This window comes from Nerophis lumbriciformis, linkage group LG18 (assembly GCF_033978685.3).
Source record: "Nerophis lumbriciformis linkage group LG18, RoL_Nlum_v2.1, whole genome shotgun sequence".
NCBI lineage: Eukaryota > Metazoa > Chordata > Actinopteri > Syngnathiformes > Syngnathidae > Nerophis > Nerophis lumbriciformis.
This window is the reverse complement of record NC_084565.2, coordinates 37,233,957-37,251,081: the sequence shown is the minus strand read 5'-3', so window position 1 is coordinate 37,251,081 and position 17,125 is coordinate 37,233,957. Positions and strand designations below refer to the sequence as shown.

The following is a 17,125-nucleotide window of genomic DNA, read 5'->3' as shown; positions in this document are numbered from 1 at the left end:
TGCTACATTTCATTGACTATGTGTTTGTTGCAGCTTGTCGCTCTTGAATTTGCAGGAGACGGCTAACATTTGTCAACCACAACGTTATCACGATAGGGGGATATAATTGAAATCTCTGTTGTAAGCCAAATGTATATCATTTCAATTGTATGTTGTCTATATCGGACAACTCTGGAGGAGAGCGATACAAGTGAGAAAAGGCGCCTAAGCCACACAGACTCGCCATCTGCTCTCACACATCCATGGGTTTGTCCAAGATGCTCTGCACTATACTAAGTTGAAGTTAACATACACAAGAGGCAACCACTAAATCAAAGACGAGCTAGAAACCGTGACTGTATCTTATGGAACAGTGAGTAAATGCTACAAGAGTACAATAACAGCTACGACATAAAATAACTCCATGCAACTGTGCCTCTCAGAAGCATGGAAACATTCAGTTCTAAGGTTGTTGAGAAACGCTCCTTTTCTTAAAACTGCAGTTTATTAAACATGAGAATCAAAGGGTTGCAGAGGAATGATGAATAATAAGAACAAACACACAAAAAAATCTGAGTGGGCGTTCAAGGAGTAAACATCTTTGTGATGTCCAACAGGCACCCCTTAGTATTATTATCACAGTATCGAGTATCTTTTCAAGGGACAATACTATAGAAACCAAACTTGCATATACTTTAGAGTAGATAGAGTACAGCTTCTGAAGCAACCTCCTCATGTTCTCTCAGGGAGAGCATGTCCCAAATTCCAAGCTGCTGTGTTGAGGCATGTTAAAAAAAATCATGCACTTTTGACTTCAATAATAAATATGGCAGTGCCATGTTGGCATTTTTTTCCATAACTTGAGTTGATTTATTTTGGAAAACCTTGTTACATTGTTTAATGCATCCAGCGGGGCATCACAACTAAATTAGGCATAATAATGTGTTAATTCCACAAATCGGTATCGGTTGATATCGGAATCGGTAATTAAGAGTTGGACAATATCGGGATATCGGCAAAATAGCCATTATCGGACATCTCTAATGTCATGTACATAGTGTATACACCCCCCAACCCCCTTCCATTTTATGTATATATTGTTTTTCAAATCACCTGACATGTATACTGTGTATATGTACATAATTTATCCATTTTTTTAAACATTATTTTTTATATACATGTTACAGGTTATATATCTTTTATTATTGAATGTATCAAATGTGATGAATATTTAATGGACCACAATGGAAACAAGCCTTTTGGCTTTTTGTGCCATCCATTTGCCTTTTTAAAGCATTACATGGATTGAATTCTTTAAGATGTCAATAAACTTCTCAATCAATCAATCAATCAATCAATCAATCAATCAATCAATCAAGACCCACCCCACGCCTTCGCCGCTTCAACCCCTCATGGCGTGATGGCTTACGGAGCAGCGCCCTGATAGCTGCAGCAGTTTTTATGTGCTTATTGCGGTTTGAGTAATTTTTTCCTGGTCCCAAACTGAGCCCCCTATCCCCGCGCCCTCCGTAGAAGTTTAGTTTTGGAGCTGCTTTTACTCTTCCACTCTTCCTCCTCCTCCCCCCATGTTTTACCTTTCCTACCTATTTTTTACGGGCCACCGCCCCTGTGGTGATCCATCCTTTTTTCCTGTTCTGTATACACTGTAACTGTATATTGTATGTCTGCACTTGGAAAGTTGTACTGAAAACTGATTTTGTGTTATATTTGTAAGTGCAATGACAATAAAGTTCTGTTCTATTCTCTTCTATTGTATTGACACTTACTACTCTTAAGTACATCCAAGTTTGATATCTACTGTATAGTTCCTTGAGGAAATAAAAACAGTTGCTGATATGTGAGGGCTCTGCTCAATTTTTCACTCACACCCGCTTGACAATGAGAAACTTTGTTTGACGGGCCAGAGAACGAACAAAGGTCGTTTTGTATTGCGTAGTCAGAACCAGGAACCATCATCTCCACTGGCATGTACACAACAATCACATATCCACCATCCCAATGGGGCACACGGTTTGGCGGGAACCAGCAGAGGCACTGTTGACGACAATATCCCGATAGTGCTATTATCAATACACCGTGTGTTTATAGATGTTAGTTTTGCGCGATAAAAATAATACAAATTTATCTGAGGATAGAGCTTTTAATACTATCGATATATTGTGATAATGCACGTCGATTACACAATCTAGCGAACAACCGCGTCCTCAACGCAATGTAGCATTCTCACTATCGGCTAATGTTCCTCCACAGTGCTAAGCCACTTCTAATCAGAATTCCTCGCCTCCTTGGCGGCAAATAAACTACGTTTCTTAGAAGTATCTAATAGCTAAACATGCTATACTATATAACATAAAAGAATATGCTAAGTGCAAGCTAGAGCACTTGAATATAAACAGAGGTGGGTGGAAATATCCACAGTAACGATACCAAGTATAGTCTGAGTATTTGGTCGATAACACAGTGGGTCGATGAATACTTTAGTTTGACATGCACAGAATCTAACAAACGGAAAGGTGTGTCATTATTTGTGCTATGGCGCCATCTTTTGGACAAGTTTGTTCACTGCAGGTGACTAAGCCGTTACTTACACTGTTAAACATGGTTTCGTGCATTTCTGCTTCTCCGACGTTATCGCTGTATTTACTTCTTATTATTTCCTTGTGTTCACTACTTTTGTTTTACCTCTCTTTTTGAAATGGAGCTGTTCTGTGCATTCTATGTTGTGATTATGTAAGGGTTGCAGCACGTCTTTATGTTACGACATTCATGTGTATGCGTTTGAGGCTAGCAGTTAGCACTTGGAGTAGCTTTAATCAATCATCAATGTTTATTTATATAGCCCAAAATCACAAGTGTCTCAAAGGGCTGAAAGTGGTGAATAAAACAGTTGATTAAGACAACAACTGGATCCCTTCTTTGTTGGTAGAGTGGCCCTGCCAGCAACTTGAGGGTTCCAGGTTCGATCCCCACTTCCGCCATCCTAGTCACTGCCGTTGTGTCCTTGGGCAAGGCACTTTACCCACCTTCTCCCAGTGCCACCCACACTGGTTTACATGTAACTTAGATAATGGGTAATGTAAAAGGGCTTTGAGTCACTCGAGAAAAGCGCTATATAAATATAATTCACTTCACTTCACTACATCGACACATGACACTCCAGACCAGACTTGGGCCAATTAAGGCCCGGGGGCCACATGCGGCCCGTTAAGCTTTTCAATCTGGCCCGCTGGACATTCCCAAATAATTTCTTTAGATCTTTAAGATGGAAAGTGTAGCTGCCATTATAATGTGCAGTAATGTTTTCAAATGACCGTAAGTCTTGAACTATACAAAGTATTTAAGTTAAAGTTACAACAAAGTTACAACAAAGTTCTAAATGATTGTCACTCACACACTAGGTGTGGTGAAATTTGTCCTCTGCATTTGACCCATCCCCTTGTTCACCCCCTGGGAGGTGAGGGGAGCAGTGGGCAGCAGCGGTGCCGCGCCCGAGAATCATTTTTGGTGATTTAACCCCCAATTCCAACCCTTGATGCTGAGTGCCAAGCAGGGAGGTAATGGGTACCATTTTTTTTTATAGTCTTTGGTATGACTCGGCCGGGGTTTGAACTCACAACCTACCGATCTCAGGGCGGACACTCTAACCGCTAGGCCACTGAGTAGGTATTTTCAATGGTTAGAATCTGCGCTTTTGCATGATATACTAGTTACTATGGTCATCTAAGTCACAGCAGCTCAAACGAGGCACCAAGCAGTGTGGGTGGGGAGCGTTTCCACAGAGTGTTTCCAGAGCGGCCAGCCTGAAATGCGGGTGTCAGGGACAGACGCGGAAGGAGATTTTTACAACAAAGTTCTAAAGCTTAGTGATATATCAGCTATATCAGATTGTAGGTGGGTTTATTTTTTACCTTTCTGTGGTTGTTGCATTTTTGTTGCGTTTTGCTTGATTGTAAAATATGTCGAGGTGTGACGTTCATATGTTGTCAATATTTAGTGTTTTATCGTTCATAGTTAATATTGTAAATCCCACATTCTTTATTTTCATGTACATTCTGGGTGTCTCATTCAGTAAAAAAATTTAAAATTCCATTCCGTTTTTTAAGGCGGTCTTTCATAACGTTTTTAGCATGTGAGGTTTTGTATTAGTGTTCCTAAAAATGGATATGCCAGCCCCCAGACACATTTTTTTTCTCTAATTTTGGCCCCCCGAGTCAAAATAATTGCCCAGGCCTGCTCCAGACCATACTTGTGTTTTTGCTAGTCTCGTTTTAAAGCAACAAACTCAACAGTATACAACGCTACTTCTGTACATGCTGAATGGGGCGAGACAGCAACAAGACAATCGCTTCATTCGGAGCCTAACCTAAAGTGTTTACATGTGCTACAATCATACTTGCCAACCTTGAGACCTCCGATTTCGGGAGGTGGGGGGTTGGGGACTTGGTCGGGGGTGGGGCGGGGCGTGGTTAAGAGGGGAGGAGTATATTGACAGCTAGAATTCACCAAGTCAAGTATTTCATACATATATATATATATATATATATATATATATATATATATATATATATATAGATAGATATATATAGATATCTACATCCTGAAATTATGCAAACAAAACTGTGTTTAGATAATTGATACTTCAAACTTGCATAAATAAATATTAAGGAATATAACATAACTTGGCTTCTGAGAGTTTCAAAATGTAATGAATAAAATGCTAAAGTTGTTGATAAACAAGCAATTATTTTAATAATTAAATATGGTCATTTTAAATGAATTATTATGATAATTCAAAATCAATTATTTCAAATATGTTTAATATATATAATATAATTTATAATTCTATGGCTGGATGTAATAAGGAGTCAGGAAAAAATACAAAGAAAAATACAATTAATTTTGATGTTTTTAGCAAAATATAGTAAAAATGTATTTATTTTTTTAATTAATAAATATATTTATTTTTAGGTAAGATAAACATAATAATACAATTTATCTCTAGTCTGGATGATTTAGTTCTTGTCACCCTGTTGTCCTCCCGTCATGAAAAAAGGCTGTCCTCACTCAGGTCCGCATGGAGATGGAGGGGGCGTGGCCTCCAGCTCCTGCTGAAAATCGGGAGATTTTCGGGAGAATATTTGTCCCGGGAGGTTTTCAGGAGAGGCGCTGAATTTCGGGAGTCTCCCGGAAAATTCGGGAGTGTTGGCAAGTATGGCTACAATCCGAATGACGTCTGGCATAAACCGATCGTCTCGATCAGAATACAATTTTAATCTGAACGTGTGTGATTCCGAATGGCATATTTACATGAAGCATTTTTATTCCAGTCAGGCTTTTGATCCGATTAAATGTGTCCAAGTGCACATAGCGAGTGACAGCTAACAATGACTATCCAAATAGCTATTATTAGCTAACAACACCCAAAGCTAATGCGCGTGCATGTGTTACGTACGTACGTAGTTACGTCCTAGAATCTGTATTCACTGTAGGGATGTCCCGATCCGATATTTGGATCGGATCGGCCGCCGATATTCGCAAAAAAATGCGTATCGGCAAGGCATGGGAAAATGCCGATCCAGGTCCAGTTTAAAAAAAAACTCCGGTCCGTGTTTTCCAACGCACCGATTTAAATAATACATTCCACTTTTCTGCTGCTCCGTAAGCTGCATTACGCATTTTCCAGCACACCTTCAACACATCCACAGGTCTGTGGATTCTAACGCAGTTACTTTTAGCTGCTGGCATTACACGACAGACTCTTCTCACTCTTTCCTGTGTCTCCCTCTCACAGACAGCAAGTGCACCTTCTTACACACGTCACATACTGTCACGTCATACGTCACATACTGTCACGTCATACGTCACATACGTATACGTCCTCTCCCAGCAGAGAGCGAGGCAGCAACATGGCTAACGTTAGCTGTGATGCTAGCGCAGCCGCTAAGGTGCGCGCCTGCTCAAGCGTCCTCTGCGCACGGCAAATCTATGCCACGCACAAAATCAAATAAAAAAATAAGCGCATAACAATTTTCGACACACGGACACGACAGAGACAACAGTTTTCGTCATCATTGTTCAAATATTGTAAGGTCTGTCGAGACGCTTATCTCCATTCGGTGCCACACGTCCACACCATCAAAATGCCGAGGCAAACATTTCCACGTCAACACCGTATGAAAAAAATAGTGATTTTTTTTGTTGTGATTTCCTTCTCAGCATGAAAGTTTAAAAGTAGCATATATTAATGCAGTATGAAGAAGAATGTTTTAATGTAGACATGCAAGCCTTGAAAGAAAATTTTGAAAATCAAGACTACATTTCCTGCAAATGGGTGCATTTCTACCTTATATTTTAACTTTAGATTTATTCTCATATCAAACTCTTTTAGTTGTCTTTTTGACACTTACATCCGGCGCCCCCCTCCACACCCTGGATTATAAATAATGTAAATAATTCAATGTGATGATCTTGTGTGATGACTGTATTATGATGATAGTATATATCTGATAGTATATATCTGTATCATGAATCAATTTAAGTGGACCCCGACTTAAACAAGTTGAAAAACTTATTGGGGTGTTACCATTTAGTGGTCAATTGTACGGAATATGTACTGCACTGTGCAACCTACTAATAAAAGTCTCAATCAATCAATCAAAACACATAGAATCATCATACTGCTGTGATTATATGCATCAAGTGTTCATTCAAGGCTAAGGCAAAATATCGAGATATATATTGTGTATCGCAATATGGCCTTAAAATATCACAATATTAAAAAAAGGCCATATCGCCCAGCCCTAGTTTCAATGATGCCATTTCTGTTTGTCATGTATAATTTTGTCTATTTTGTGTTTCTCCTTGAATAAACAGGTCAGTTTCTTGTTACCAACCATTGTGTATTATTCAAACTCCCCTAATTCAGCTGGCTAGTTGTTATCAAGAGTACTAAAACCCTTTTCAACATTATTCTGACAACTAAGTAGGCTAAATAACTTTAAACTTTAATACATGCTCGGATAGGCCAGTATCGGTCAGTATCGGTATCGGATCGGAAGTGCAAAAACAATATCGGTATCGGATCAGAAGTGCAAAAACCTGGATCGGGACATCCGTAATTCACTGTGGTGAATACATTGGAAAGTTAGCACCCTCTAGGTATATCTGTCTAAATGTTGCAAAAAGACCCTTTAAGCACCTGCATGGAAACAGAAGTTCAGAACATTCCTCTCCCAGGAATTAAGTAACTGCTCATTTTTGCCTTTATCGTTCAGGCAAATGTCGTCAGAGGCTCATACGCAAATCAATATCTTGTGACGCAGCTTGGACTGCAGCATTGATATTTAATACAGATGCATATCATGTACTTGCACTACTCATCAACTAAACAATAACAACCTTGCAGGTACGTTAAATAAAAGGGAAAGATCGGGTACAATGGAAGCAGAATGTTGCCTGTTCATCTTCTGCAGACCTGCCTCCAATCATACCGTCGCCATCGCCCTGTCTCGCCCTTCCCCCACCCTCCCTCTGGTCACAGAATTCGACCCCCGCACCCCTCCCTTTTCCTCACCCCCACTCCTAGCACATCTCATCACATTAGCTCTGCTCTTCCACCGACACGCGCACACACCTTTCTCTCTCTCTCTCTCTCTCCCCCCACCCATCCTTCCATGCCTGCCTTCGCTGTGGCGTCTGTGGCCACCCAGCAGGGAGATTCATCACAGCAACCTGGCAGCGGCACACAACACTCCTCACATACACACACACACACACACACACACACACAGGTCAATAAAGAAAAAACACAAGAGAAATCAATGTTTTGCACTGACAAGAGATGCAGGTACAAAGCGGTTGCTTTATTTGATTCTAATGCTAAAACTATTCAAAATAACATAGTATAAGACACGCCTGCACTGATTCATACATGTGATGTATGTTAGGGCTGGGGGGTAAAGCCATATCTTTATATATCGCGATAGACGCATACCGTATTTTTCGGATTGTAAGATGCACTTAAAAATCATTTTTTTCCCTCATAACTCGACAGTGCGCCTTATAACCCGGTGCGCCTAATGTACGGAATAATTCTGGTTTTGCTTACCGACCTCGAAGCAATTTTATTTGGTACATGGTGTAATGATAAGTGTGACGAGTAGATGGCAGTCAAACATAGGAGATACGTGTAGACTGCAATATGATGGCAATATGACTCAAGTAAACAACACCAACATTTTATATAATCCATTGAAAATATAGGAGGAATATAACCTTAGAGGAAAAAATAATTTAAAACATTTATATGCACGTACAACACTTAGAACTTTTAGCATATCAGTATGTGGAATGAAATTATGGAATGGATTAAGTAAAGAAGTTAAAAATTGTACTGATATGATCCAGTTTAAGAGGTTGTTCAAAATAATAGTGCTTACAGAGTACAAAGAAGAAGAATTATGAGAAATACTTTCAACCTTATTGAAAATAAGATATTCTTCATCTCAGTATGTTAATAATGACTGAATTAACTAATTAATTACATATTACAAAACTGTTGTATACTAATTCATAGATGTTATTTTATTATATAAAAAGGTCAGTAAATGATTCTATATATTTGTAAACGCTTTGAAGTGGGAAAGGGGTAGGAGTAAATAAGCTTTGCTTCTTCCTACTCCTTTTCGGGCATGATGTAAAATGAAATGATATGAAATTGTGTGATGTATTATGATGTAAGTGTGTTCATGTTCGAAATAAACTAAAGAAAGAAAGAAAGAAAAGAACATTACACACGCCGCTCAAAAATCTATCAAAACGTTTTAGTACGACTTTGGTAAGTTATGAAGCCGCACCGCTTGATGGATTGTACTGTGCTTCAATATACGAGTATTATTATGGTGTGTGTATAAGGTAAGACATTATCTGGCGTTTTGTTTCACAATATTATGCAAAAGCAACTTTTCTTACCTTCTGGTACCTGCTGATATGTATTTGGGGTCTGCATAAGTCCTGAAAAATTGCGCGTGTCCGCCTTTGTAGTCCGTTCTGAAGCCGTACTTGATAAGCTTCTTCTTTTTCTCTATTTTCTTGTTATGGAACATTCATCCTCCACTGTTGCCATTTCTAATATAAAGTACTGTAAAGTTCTTACTTGCCATGAAAGCGTTAAAACATATAGTGAGTTTACATTATTCACCCAAGGAACTTTAGTCGGACGGTTTTTTCACTGGACACATTTCTGGCCTTGTTGTTGTTTCCGGATGAGGAAATGCTGCTCCATTATTGATTGAAGTAAAGTCTGAATGTCATTAAAACAGTTAGCTCCATCTTTTGACACTTCTTCCACTCCCGTCCTTGCACGCTACACCGCTACAACAAAGATGACGGGGAAAAGACGCTGTCGAAGGTCCGGAAGCGACTGTCAGAAAGGGACTTGAAGATGGTCTGTAAAACATCATCTATGCAACATTTTGACCAAATACCACCATTACATGCTATGGAGACCACAAGGAAGTGATTTACATTTAGAAAAAAAAGGTTTTATTTTAATATGACTCCTTTAATGCTTCTTATAATCCGGTGCGCCCTATGGTCCGGAAAATACGATAATTGATATCAATAAAAAATGCGTTTGATAAACTTCTTCGATGGAAGAAACAAAGTTGCGAAGCAAGGTTGGTTGCATGAACAAAAGGTACTCGCTCTCTGGTAACCGAGCAGCACAGGAAATGATCACTGATCAGTAAATAAAAATAAATGGTTATACTTGTATAGAGCTTTTCTACCTTTTTTTTTAAGGAACTCAAAGCGCTTTGACACTATTTCCACATTCACCCATTCACACACACATTCACACAACCAGTAACCCTCAGATTGCTGGCACGGCCACTCTCCCAACTTCGCCACGCCGTCCCCAGTGGGAGTGACACGCTAACAGCCAATCAGGTAACAGTATCGACCACACGCAAAGTTTGCCATAACGTGGTCGCTGGGGTGCATAAAATACTGGTTGCGTTATTCCCAAAATCGCATTATATAGAAATCCTTATTCATTTTCTTATCGAAAGAATACAATAAAATGATCCCCAAACCAAGTTTAATGAAGAAAAAGACAACATTTCACAATACTAAACCTGGGCTGATAACACATTTTGCTGGACGATATATTGACCTACAAATTATTGTCGATAAACAACAATTTTGCAATTATATTTTTTTTAGACCAATTTAACCACTGATGCTATGACAATACATAATAGTAATGAAAGTATAAATGTACACTTATAAATACCAAGTTAGAAAACCTAACAAATAATACTAGTAAAATATACAACTGAAAATTATTTAAATGGGTTCTGTCTCTAAAGAAGGGGCTGTGATGAGGTGGCGACTTGTCGAGGGTGTACACCGCCTTCCGCCCGAATGCAGCTGAGATAGGCCCCAGCAACCCCCGTGACCCCGAAGGGGACAAGCGGTAGAAAATGGATGGATGGATGTCTCTAAAGGAGGGGGTGGTGGACCCTTAAATATACACAACCAACAAATAAACAAAATGGCGAAGTAAAGTAATGTTGACCAAAATGATCACGGTAATCATTATTATCGTGGTATGGTTAAATGTGCACAAAAAGTAATTATACACTCACTTAAATGTATTTAAACAAGTTGTATTTTTTAATGACTAAAATAAACAGACAAGTAACTGAATTAAGCATGAAATATTGTTCTGGCTTCATAAGAGCCACAGTATTTGTATTTGTGTGGCTAAAAATGTTTATCTTTTATTGTAAATTGTAAAGGGTGATCAGTGGTTTCACTTTTGGTTTGTGTGACGTCACGCAAGTTTACAATCCTGTTGAAGGGACGTCCGTCTGTTTAAACTCGAAACTGTAGAGTTTATCGATCACTTTGTACAAAAACAGCACATCTTTTATGTTAACTGTGAATACTGTAGCTCAGTTGTTTGGACAGCAATGTGTTAGTACCAGTTTAGATTGGGGAATGGCGTTTCGTAATGGGGAAAAACGTTAATGTCTGTTGTTTACATGTTAGCATTTAAGCTCGCGCCTGTCAGTCCGTCCGTATTAAAGTGCAATTATGAATGACGGCTCTTTGGTAATTTTTTATTTAATACCGTAACAATAACCGTCGGGAGTTTTAAAGCCGCTTATTACATACTTGCCAACCTTGAGACCTCCGATTTCGGGAGGTGGGGGACATGGTCGGGGTGGGGCGGGGGCGTGGTTGGGGGCGTGGCTAAGAGGGGAGGAGTATATTTACAGCTAGAATTCACCAAGTCAAGTATTTCATATATATATATATATATATATATATATATATATATATATATATATATATATATATATATATATATATATATATAATAAAATAAATATATATATATATATATATATATATATATATATATATATATATATATATATATATATATATATAATAAAATAAATATATATATATATATATATATACATGATAAAATAAAAAAAATATTAAAAAAAAAAAATATATATATAGCTAGAATTCACTGAAAGTGAAGTATTTTCTTATATATATATCAAGAGGGACAGAGACAGCGCACAGTGCATGAGGATCACATGTTACCATGGCAGAAAACATGGAGAGACTGGAATGTAATAGAGTGATCTATGTTTGTCTGTTGCCATCTCCTGGTGAATGTTGGCTATAGCGTACTGGGGTAACTTTTTGGTTGGCCAACGATTTACGTGGTGTTGCGCACCTGACGTCAAGTGTCTGTTCTGAAGTCTACAGTAAAGAGACGTACTTCATACCCTCGCCTGTTTATTGCCTCCAACTCAATATATTACAACAACATTGCTCCATGCGGACCCTCCAGGTCCGCATGGAGCTGGAGGGGGCGTGGCCTCCAGGTCCGCCTGAATTTCGGGAGATTTTCGGGAGAAAATGTGTCCCAGGAGGTTTTCGGGAGAGGCGCTGAATTTCGGGAGTCTCCCGGAAAATCCGGGAGGGTTGGCAAGTATGGCTTATTAGTAGTACAAACGCCCGCAGCGACAGAAACTGATGCAAAAGAGTGACCGCTCTCACCAAACACGCACATTAATAATATGGATGTCCGATAATGGCATTTTGCCGATATCCGATATTCCGATATTGTCCAACTCTTTAATTACCGATACCGATATCAACCGATATATGCAGTCGTGGAATTAACACATTATTATGCCTAATTTGGACAACCAGGTATGGTGAGAATAAGGTACTTTTTAAATTTGTTTATAAAATAAGATAAATAAATTAAAAACATTTCCTTGAATAAAAAAGAAAGTAAAACAATATAAAAACAGTAACATAGAAACTAGTAATTAATGAAAATTAGTAAAATTAACGGTTAAAGGTTAGTACTATTAGTGGACCAGCAGCACGCACAATCATGTGTGCTTACGGACTGTATCCCTTGCAGACTGTATTGATATATATTGATATATAATGTAGGAACCACAATATTAATAACAGGGGGGAGGGAGGTTTTTTGGGTTGGTGCACTAATTGTAAGTGTATCTTGTGTTTTTTATGTTGATTTAATAAAAATAAAAAAAATAAAAAAAATTAAAAAACAGATACCGATAATAAAAAACCGATACCGATAATTTCCGATATTACATTTTAACGCATTTATCGGCCGATAATATCGGCAGTCCGATATTATCGGACATCCCTAATTAAAAACACAAACTTTGATATGAACATAAGAACCCTCCTTGCCTCACAGAGTCAACGACACTTGATGAAGAACAAGATGATTCACCCCCTTCTTTGCATTCCGCTGGAGCACAAGCCTGACTGCTCTTAAGCATGCACATGGCGGTTTATCGACGCTGGAAAACTTACCGACTCGATTATGGGCCTGCTGCAATACAAGCAGCCTATATTATTATTGCTCATACTTCAATTTTTATTATTCATCTATTTTTATTATAGTTCCGCACATTGCTCTTATGCTTAATACGAGACGTCTCTTTCGGTGGGTACTTTAAGTCGGGAACATTCTGGTTACCGCGGCGACACTATTCACGAATAAACAAAAAAAAATGGGCCAATTGAATGGGTACATTCATTTTAATGGACGATTGCTCTGAGACAAACGCCAAAAAGACAAGATTACCTCCTATTGTAGCTCAGCCATTCTTTCACGTAGCTCGGTGCTTAACGTCTCATTTTGTTCACACACTTGTCTACTTTAATCCTGGCTAAAAAGTTTTGACGTCCAATGTTTGGTTTTGGCTGGATGGCCATCGAAAGGAGGCGAGCGCCATCGGCCTTCCGCCATTAAAATGGATGGCGTCCACTCTAATTTATTAGAGCGTGGAAGCCCCAAAAAGGTGCTTTTTGTTTTGGTGAACACATCTTTTATCCCACTGTCATGTGTTTCGGTGAAAACGTTCACACGCATGTCCTCTCTCAGAAAATGTCACTTTTATGGAGGTCATGTGTCCCATTTCGCTTCTGTTGGCCCTCAAAGCCAAGAAAGTCAGCTAAATCTCTAATCGACTCCAATGTTAGATGTCGGCGCCAAAAAACACAAAAATTCTTATTTTCCTACTCGCTCTAACTCGGCCATTTCTCCACTTATCGCGAATCTGAGAACACTGGAACGTTCCTCAAAGCCTTGAGGCGCTCACGGTTTTTACGAAAAGTCAATATCTTGAAGCGTTTGCCCACAATAAGAGGTCCAGTGCACAGATAGCAGGCCCATTAAAATATACGCGGGAATTTTCTAGTTTTCATTTATCGTCGATTAACTGACTTATCGAATATCTGCCCAGGCCTACACAATACATTCATCATCCCGATGCTTTGTGTTGTTTATGGAAGTAGTAATTGGCGAATTTTACTGTCGTGAAAATAACAGAAAGTAAGTTTGTTCAATAAAAAGTTCAGTTATTACGTGTAATTGAAAGTTCAAAGGTACGTCACGTCTAGTGCTGCAACAACTAATCGATTAAATCGATTATAAAAATTGTTGGCGATTAATTTAGTCATCGATTCGTTGGATCTATGCTATGCGCATGCGTAGAGGCTCCTTTTTTTTATAAACCTTTATTTATAAACTACAACATTTACAAACAGCTGAAAAACAACAATCAAAATAAGTATAGTGCCAGTATGCTGGTTTTTTTTCAATAAAATACTGGAAAGGATAGAAATTTATTTTGTCTCTTTTATCCGATTATTAATCGATTAATCAAAGTACCGTATTTTTCGGACTATAAGTCGCAGTTTTTTTCATAGTTTGGCCGGGCTCCAGTGCGACTTATATATGTTTTTTTCCTTCTTTATTATGTATTTTCGGCAGGTGCGACTTATACTCCGGTGCGACTTATACTCCGAAAAATACGGTAACAATCGACAGATTAATCGATTATCAAGTTAGTTGTTAGTTGCAGCCCTAGTCACGTCACATATTCACTATCCACCGGTAGGTTTGGACCTCACTGGGTCAATATTTTCTTATTTTTATTTATTTGCTTGCTTCAATTCCTTCTTTTTGGGGACTTTCATAAAGATTTACAGTGTAAGTTTGTAAATATGCGATAATTTGGCCAAAAACTAGGTGATGGACTCTAGAGAGAAAAAACGCAAGGGTCCACGGCACATTTGCGTTATATAAAACTTTGCGTTATGTGGGAATGCACTATATCCTACTTTGATCGTATCAGGTATGGTTACGGCATCTTGTTGTCTCGCGGTTGATTCTCGAGTGAGAAGAGAAACTAAAAACGAGTGCTGCGGAAATTGTCGATAAAGCAGGAAGTCACACTCGACATTATGGCAGTTTTTTGTTTTTTTTGAACGGACCATAGTCAGATCAATGTGGTGTGTAAATTATGCAATGCGCTCGTCACCCACCAAGACCGGTAATACCTCACCCTTTAGAGCACAGCCGTAACTTCCTGGCACTAAAGCTGCAGAAAATAGTTCTTCTTAGGTTTCTCTATGTTCACATTTTCACACTTGGCATTATTTTGTTACATTTTACTAAGCATTTCTTACGTATCGTTTTCTTTTTGCACTTTCATTTTAGGAGGTAATTGTTAAGTGTTCAATGAGATTTTAGAATGTTGTTTATATTGTTTGAGTGTTTTCCGTGGTTGTGTTTCCTTTCCTTTCTGACGTAGTATCTGAGGTTTTTTTTTAATCAGATGAAGGTAACATTTTAAATACAGAATGTTTATATATTTTTCTCCTGGTCCTTATTTTCGATAGGTCTTAAAACAAATGTCAGTAATTATTGATATCGACCAGTGGTGTGTCGTCAGGGCCAGCAAGGTCTTTTCTGCAGGCCTAACATAACCAGAAATCATGATCATAACTAAATATAAAAGTATTTTTTAATTTACTTTCCCTAAATATCTGAAATTATTCATATCCTCTTCATGTCATATTATGCTCCTTCCAGTGCTGTTGTTTTTAGGTTAGAGTTTTTATCCAATCAGAATTCAGCTAACTTATGTTGCCATGCTGTACCACATCTGCCAGGGGCCTTCAGAATCAACAATGCGGGAGTCTGTGCACTCTAAGTGAATGGACACATACAGTTGATAGATAATTGTGATAGCCAATCAGATCACGAGTTGTTGTCAGTAAAGCCTTCTAGCTGGTCTCACGTTGAATGTGACATTTACGCGTCAAGTGATTGGATACTCCTCGGGACCGTTAGCGGATGAATTTGAGAACACATACAACTGATAGACAGCTGCGATAGCCAATCAGATCACAAGTTGTTGAGAGTGGCCTATCTAGGTAGCCTGATGTTAACGAGATTGCGAATTGATACTCACTTGTCACTCCAAAGTGATTATCCATTCACAAGTTTCAATTTAGCAGTGTGATGTATCATGTTGTATGCGTGCATGTGTGATGTATCATGTTGTATGCGTGCATGTGTGATGTATCATGTTGTATGCGTGCATGTGTGATGTATCATGTTGTATGCATGCATGTGTGATGTATCATGTTGTATGCATGCATGTGTGATGTATCATGTTGTATGCGTGCATGTGTGATGTGTCATGTTGTATGCGTGCATGTGTGATGTATCATGTTGTATGCGTGCATGTGTGATGTATCATGTTGTATGCGTGCATGTGTGATGTATCACGTTGTATGCGTGCATGTGTGATGTTGTATGCGTGCATGTGCGATTTATCATGTTGTATGCGTGCATGTGTGATGTATCATGTTGTATGCGTGCATGTGTGATGTATCATGTTGTATGCGTGCATGTGTGATGTATCATGTTGTATGCGTGCATGTGTGATGTATCATGTTGTATGTGTGCATGTGTGACGTATCACGTTGAATGTGTGCATGCGTGATGTATCATGTTGTATGCGTGCATGTGTGATGTATCATGTTGTATGCGTGCATGTGTGATGTATCATCTTGTATGCGTGCATGTGTGATGTATCATGTTGTATGCGTGCATGTGCGATTTATCATGTTGTATGCGTGCATGTATCATGTTGTATGCGTGCATGTGTGATGTATCATGTTGTATGCGTGCATGTGTGATGTATCATGTTGTATGCGTGCATGTGTGATGTATCATGTTGTATGCGTGCATGTGTGATGTATCATGTTGTATGCGTGCATGTGTGATGCATCATGTTGTATGCGTGCATGTGTGATGTATCATGTTGTATGCGTGCATGTGTGATGTATCATGTTGTATGCGTGCATGTGTGATGTATCATGTTGTATGCGTGCATGTGTGATGTATCACGTTGTATGCGTGCATGTGTGATGCATCATGTTGTATGCGTGCATGTGTGATGCATCATGTTGTATGCGTGCATGTGTGATGTATCATGTTGTATGCGTGCATGTGTGATGTATCATGTTGTATGCGTGCATGTGTGATGTATCATGTTGTATGCGTGCATGCGTGATGTATCATGTTGTATGCATGCATGTATCATGTTGTATGCGTGCATGTGTGATGTATCATGTTGTATGCATGCATGTGTGATGTATCATGTTGTATGCATGCATGTGTGATGTATCATGTTGTATGCGTGCATGTGTGATGTATCATGTTGTATGCGTGCATGTGTGATGTATC

The 17,125-nt window shown here is 38.8% G+C and overlaps 1 protein-coding gene across 4 annotated transcripts in view; it reads right to left on the bottom strand.

Annotated features, from left to right (window-relative positions):
* The window catches only part of LOC133617908 (importin-13), a 138,129-nt gene that overhangs the window by 67,150 nt on the left and 53,854 nt on the right, over window positions 1–17,125 (bottom strand). The gene's annotated exons all lie outside the window — the stretch shown is intronic.